Below are 6,472 nucleotides of genomic sequence, written 5' to 3'. Positions count from 1 at the left end.
AGGCAACCGCACACAGTGTTCCCAAGCGGTCACCCATCCAAGTACTGACTGTGCCCAATGTTGCTTAACTTCGGTGATCGGACGAGAACCGGTGTTTTCAACGTGGTATGGCTGTTGCCAGTAATAAATGAAAATTTTTACAAATATATATTTTTCATAAATATCATTAATATTAAAGTATATTATTAAAATTTTCAATGAAGTAATCAATTTAAATATATACTTATTTATTATACCATATATTTTAAATAAAAATGCAACCGCACACAGTATTCTCAAGTGGCCACCCATCCGTGGTACTGACTGTGGCAAATGTTTCTAAACTATTATTTTATAAAATATTTATACAAAAAATAATTTACTCTTATCAAATATTAATTTGTGGCCTGTATTAAGGCCTATGTTATTTTCATTTTTTAGCAAAAATAATGAAATATTTCAATATATTATTAAAGTAACAGATCATTTCTTTTTTGGTGCTGCTTTTTTAATTTTTGTAGGAGATGATTTGGCAACAGAAGCTTTCTTAGCTTTTGGTGCTTTCGGTTTACGAGCAGGGCTACTTTTGGCAGCGGATTTTGTACTTTTTGCTGGTTTTGCTTTAACTGGTGCTTTTTTTGATGCCGCTGATGATTTTGCAGTAACTTTTTTAGCAGCAGTTGATGATGATGGAGTCGCTTTTTTTGCTTTAGGCTTTTTGGCTGCCAATGATGTAGTTGTGGCTTTCTTTTCTTTTGGTGCCCGTTTACTTTTAGCACTCTTTGCTGAACCTTTTGCTCCACTTTCTTTTTTGGATACTTTTGATTTAGCTGAAGAATTAGATGAAGCGGAAGCAGCCAATTTGAATGAACCAGATGCACCTTTACCTTTAGTTTGTACCAAGGCTCCCTCAGTTACAGCAGCTTTTAAATATTTTTTAATAAATGGTGAAATTTTATCAGAATCCACTTTATAATTTGCAGCTAAATATTTTTTAATTGCTTGTAATGATGAACCACCACGTTCTTTTAAATTTTTAATTGCGTTAACAACCATTTCTGATGTACGTGGATGTGTTGGTTTTGAATGTTGTTTTGTACGTTTAGCACCAGAAGCTGTTGCTTTTTTTGTTGGTGTTGTAGAAGCAGCAGTAACCGCAGTTGCTGCAACAGCTGTAGAATTTTCTTCGGCCATATTTTTTTACTTTATAAAAATAATGTATTTATTATAAATATTTAAATGATAAAATATAATAATTCTATCAAATAAAAAATAAAGGTTTTCAATTATATCATTATTCACAATAATATAAGTCCCTATGTAAGTCAAAGTACCATGTAGAAAACACATAAAAATTAAATAGTATTTCTAATTTACTGTCGTAGTAAACATGATTTATTTTTTCAATTTCTATAATATATAAAATAATAAATTATAAATTTAATAATAATATTTATTTTATAAATTAAAATATATTTAATTTTTTTATTAACAATTATTAATAAACATAGTTTAATATTAATTATTTCAATCATACAAAACAATAATATTTTTAAGGTAAACTTAAAAAGTATATATTTTTATTTTTTATTTAATATCGATTTATTATAAATTATTAGTATATAAATAATTAAAAAATTTAATATATATATTTATATATTATAGTATAAGATTTCATTTTTAGAAAAACTTTTTTTGTCAATAATGAAAACGTATTATTATGAAATGTGTTAATCGAACATTGACAAAATATATTTCATTAGAAAATACTTTTATTTATGCATTAATATCAATAATTAACTATTAAATTAATTTTTTCATAATTATATAAAGAAATTTTATACTGATATAAGTATTTATATATTATAATATTTATTTTAAATATAAAAAAATTTATGACAAAATATATTATTAGAGTATTTGTTGAGATTAATATAAGATTATTTTAAATAAGAATTAATTTATATAATTATTAAAATATTATTAATTTTATGTTATGTAATTTTAATAAAAATAAATAATAATAATAATAAATATACAAATTTTTTAACAATTTAAATTTTATATGATCTAAATAATTTTGTTAAGTACGATATGAGAAATCATTGTAAGCTTCGTTAAGAAACTTTGTAATATAAAATAATAATAATAATATTAAATATATAAATAAATAAAATAAATTTGATATATATTTTTAGTTCATTCTGTGTATAAATCAAAGGATACCGAATAATTGGTAACGGATGCGATATATTATAGTATCGAGTATTAAAACATAATATATAAATTTATCTTGTTATTCAAATTTTTTGTTACTTAACTTATGTATTTAGAAAATTTATAATATTATTTATATAATTGACATAAAATCTTATAAATTGAAATTTTATTAATATGTATCAAAAGAAGAGAGTAACGTATTGATATAATATCAAAGGATACTGATTATTTAAATAACGAATACGTCATATATTGTTTGTGTAACGAAGTTCACTTGGCCATCTAGTTTAAAATAACATTTTCAATAGAAAGTTTATATGCTTTTTTTTTTTTTTTTCTTTAATTATTAAAAAAATAAATTGAAATTTAATTCAATCAAATTTTATAATAATTTTAAAAAAATTTTTCCTTTTAAAAAATATTTTGTGATGTTGTGATAATATGTATTAATACAAGTGCATCCTGATACTTTTATCTCTAGTAAAGGTATGAGTATCATGAACAGTTTTGTTATCTAATGATATTATTTTGATAATATTTTGTGTATATTCTTATAATATTTTGTCTAAATATCATCATAATACAATATTATTTTGATAATATTTTATGAATATTCTTATAATATGTTACCTAAATGTCATCATAATATGATGAATTATTTCCATAATAACATATAAAAAAAGAAAAAAAAAAAAAGAATCATTAATTTATAATTATTTAAATTGATTCTTTAAAAAAATATTATAATATATTATTTATAAAAATAATTTTTACTCTTATTTTAAATAAATTTGTGGCCTTTTATTAAAAGGCCTATGATCGATGTATTATTATTATAAAAATTAATGCAATGTTTTTAATTTATGCTTTCTTTTCAGTTTTCTTTGGTAATAACACTGCTTGAATGTTTGGTAATACACCACCTTGAGCAATTGTTACACCAGATAATAATTTATTTAATTCTTCATCATTACGAATTGCCAATTGTAAATGACGTGGAATGATACGTGTTTTTTTGTTATCACGGGCAGCATTACCAGCTAACTCGAGAACTTCTGCAGCCAAATATTCCATAACAGCAGCCAAATATACTGGGGCACCAGCACCTACTCGTTCAGCATAATTTCCTTTTCGTAATAATCTGTGAATTCTTCCAACAGGAAATTGTAATCCTGCTCGGCTTGATCTTGACTTTGCCTTTCCCTTTACTTTACCACCTTTACCTCGTCCAGACATAGCGAATAAATTTATTTAATTAATATTTTTTTTTGTAAATATAATCACACAGATGTGTACGTTACGGGGATTGTAACATAAATGTTTAAAATGTTATTTGGGTATTTTAATTTATAATATTTATAAAATATAAAACTTTAAAAATAAACCAATCACCTTATAGTATTATTTTTAGCCAATCAGAGAGTAGTATTCATTTTTATTGTTATATCCATCTTCGCGTATATAATACGCTAGTTGTATACACGACACGCTCATACATATACTGACTGGTGTTCTGTAACTATCTGTGTATATTAATTGTTTGTAACAATGCCACCAAAAACAAGTGGAAAAGCAGCAAAAAAAGCTGGCAAAGCTCAAAAAAATATATCAAAGAGTGATAAGAAAAAGAAGAGGAAGCGCAAGGAATCATATGCAATTTACATTTACAAAGTATTAAAACAAGTGCATCCTGATACTGGTATCTCTAGTAAAGCTATGAGTATCATGAACAGTTTTGTTAATGATATTTTTGAACGTATTGCTGCTGAAGCATCACGTTTAGCACATTATAATAAACGTTCAACAATCACAAGTCGGGAAATTCAAACCGCAGTTCGATTATTATTACCTGGTGAATTGGCAAAGCACGCTGTTAGTGAAGGTACTAAAGCTGTTACAAAATATACAAGTTCAAAATAAATAAATCGAAAATATTATTTAATTGATAACATAAAAATACATCAACATATAAAAACGGCTCTCTTTTTAAGAGAGCCATCAAATTTTTTAAATAAGAGTAAATTATTTTTATATATACAAAAAAATAAAATAAACAATTATTAATATCATATTTAATATAAAATTTTATATATTAATAGCTTGAATATATCTATTATTAGTATATCAATATTATTAATTTTAAATATAATAAAGGATATCGCGGAATATATATCGTAAATCAGTGTAATGCAAATGCATTACATTACCTTTATTATTTTCATTTTACATTTACTACTTGTTTATGTACGCTTATAATTATTAGAAAAATATTTTTAATAATTTTAAAAAATAAATGAAATAATAAAAATTTAATAATAAATTATTTATTGAAAGTATAAAAAATGGTATAGCAAAATCTTTATTTTCTTTGATTAAGGCGAAATGTTTTATTAGTTATAAATTCGATAATCTCCTATCGATACTTGTTACTCTTAACTTGTATATATAAAAAATATAATAGTATATTAATTTATAATAAAATTTTTTCAAAAATTCAATAAGTTATTGTAAAATAAAATAGATAATATACAAATTATAATTTATTATTGCAGATATATTACAATAAAAAAAAAAAAAAAATAAAAATATTTGGTAATGTATGTTATAAACAAAATAATTTGTTGTAAACAAATTATATAATATGTTATATTTATTAACAAATTTATTTACTCTTATATAAATAAAATTAGTGGCTTCCCAAAAAGGAAAGCCTGTTTAAATTTATCGGATGTATTAAATATTCTTTAATAAATTTACTAAATATTTTAAGTAAATTATTATATTTTCTTAACCTCCAAAACCATACAAAGTACGACCTTGTCGTTTTAATGCATATACAACATCCATAGCTGTAACTGTTTTACGTTTTGCGTGTTCAGTATATGTAACAGCATCCCGAATAACATTTTCAAGGAATACTTTAAGTACACCACGTGTTTCTTCATAAATTAAACCAGAGATACGTTTTACTCCACCTCGTCGTGCTAAACGACGAATTGCAGGTTTTGTAATACCTTGGATATTATCACGCAAAACTTTTCTATGACGTTTTGCACCCCCTTTTCCAAGACCCTTTCCACCTTTTCCTCTGCCAGTCATTTTAATAAAAAATTATTTACAATATTTTAACGAACGGATAACACGTGTGTTAACCTCACAAGTATTGTAATTGTATGTGAGCGCCGGTACAATTGTGCCTTTTTATATAAAGCATTAAAGATTTTTAAGCCACGCCTATACAATTTGATTAGTCCATACTCTGATAGCTATCCAATAGGATATGACAACAAAAATTTTGAAATTTCATATAAATATAAATACAACACATTTATTTCGCATTTAAACATTTGACTTTGTAGTATCAAATTGTCGAATATAATTTTAAAAATTGTGTGTTTTTTTGTAAAAACATTATTATTTGAAAATGGCTAGAACCAAGCAAACTGCACGTAAATCAACTGGTGGTAAAGCACCAAGAAAACAATTAGCAACGAAAGCTGCACGTAAAAGTGCACCAGCAACTGGTGGAGTAAAAAAACCACACAGATATCGTCCTGGTACAGTAGCTTTACGAGAAATTCGTCGTTATCAAAAAAGTACTGAATTGTTAATTCGTAAATTACCATTCCAACGTTTAGTACGTGAAATTGCACAAGATTTTAAAACCGATTTACGTTTCCAAAGTTCAGCTGTTATGGCATTACAAGAAGCTAGTGAAGCCTATTTAGTAGGTTTATTTGAAGATACCAATTTATGCGCAATTCATGCAAAGCGTGTTACAATTATGCCTAAGGATATACAATTGGCAAGACGTATTCGTGGAGAACGTGCATAAGCGTTTTAAATGACAATTTAAAAAAAAAAAAAACAAATAAGAAATATTTTCGGTCCTATATATAGGACCAACATATATTATTAAATAAGAGTATATTATTTTTATTAAAAAATATATATATATATATATATATAAATTATTGAAATAAAATTAAACATTATTAAAATTTTGTTATAATTATAAGCGATTGCTATTTCTAAAAATAAATAAATTTTATGAAATTTATTTATTTTTATATTCATTTGAAATATTAAAAAAACTTCTCGCTTTAAAGTAACCATGATATGAGTTATAAATGCAATAAAATTTTATACAAAAAATAATATTTATTTGTTGACGAATAATATAAAAGGTTTACATTTCTAAATAACATATATTTATATATGGTGTGTAAAAAAAAAGAAAAGAAGAAAAATAATTTATATTTTTAATATAAAA

At 24.1% G+C, this 6,472-nt stretch overlaps 1 non-coding gene across 1 annotated transcript; it reads right to left on the bottom strand.

Annotated features, from left to right (window-relative positions):
* On the bottom strand, positions 1-119 carry LOC123304692. The gene has a single exon (XR_006536687.1). It is a non-coding gene; the product is annotated as a 5S ribosomal RNA (ribosomal RNA).
* Between the last annotated feature and the right edge of the window lie 6,353 nt (positions 120-6,472).

This window comes from Chrysoperla carnea (genome assembly GCF_905475395.1).
Source record: "Chrysoperla carnea chromosome X unlocalized genomic scaffold, inChrCarn1.1 SUPER_X_unloc_8, whole genome shotgun sequence".
NCBI lineage: Eukaryota > Metazoa > Arthropoda > Insecta > Neuroptera > Chrysopidae > Chrysoperla > Chrysoperla carnea.
The sequence above is the reverse complement of the archived record's forward strand: the minus strand, read 5'-3'. Positions and strand labels throughout refer to the sequence as shown.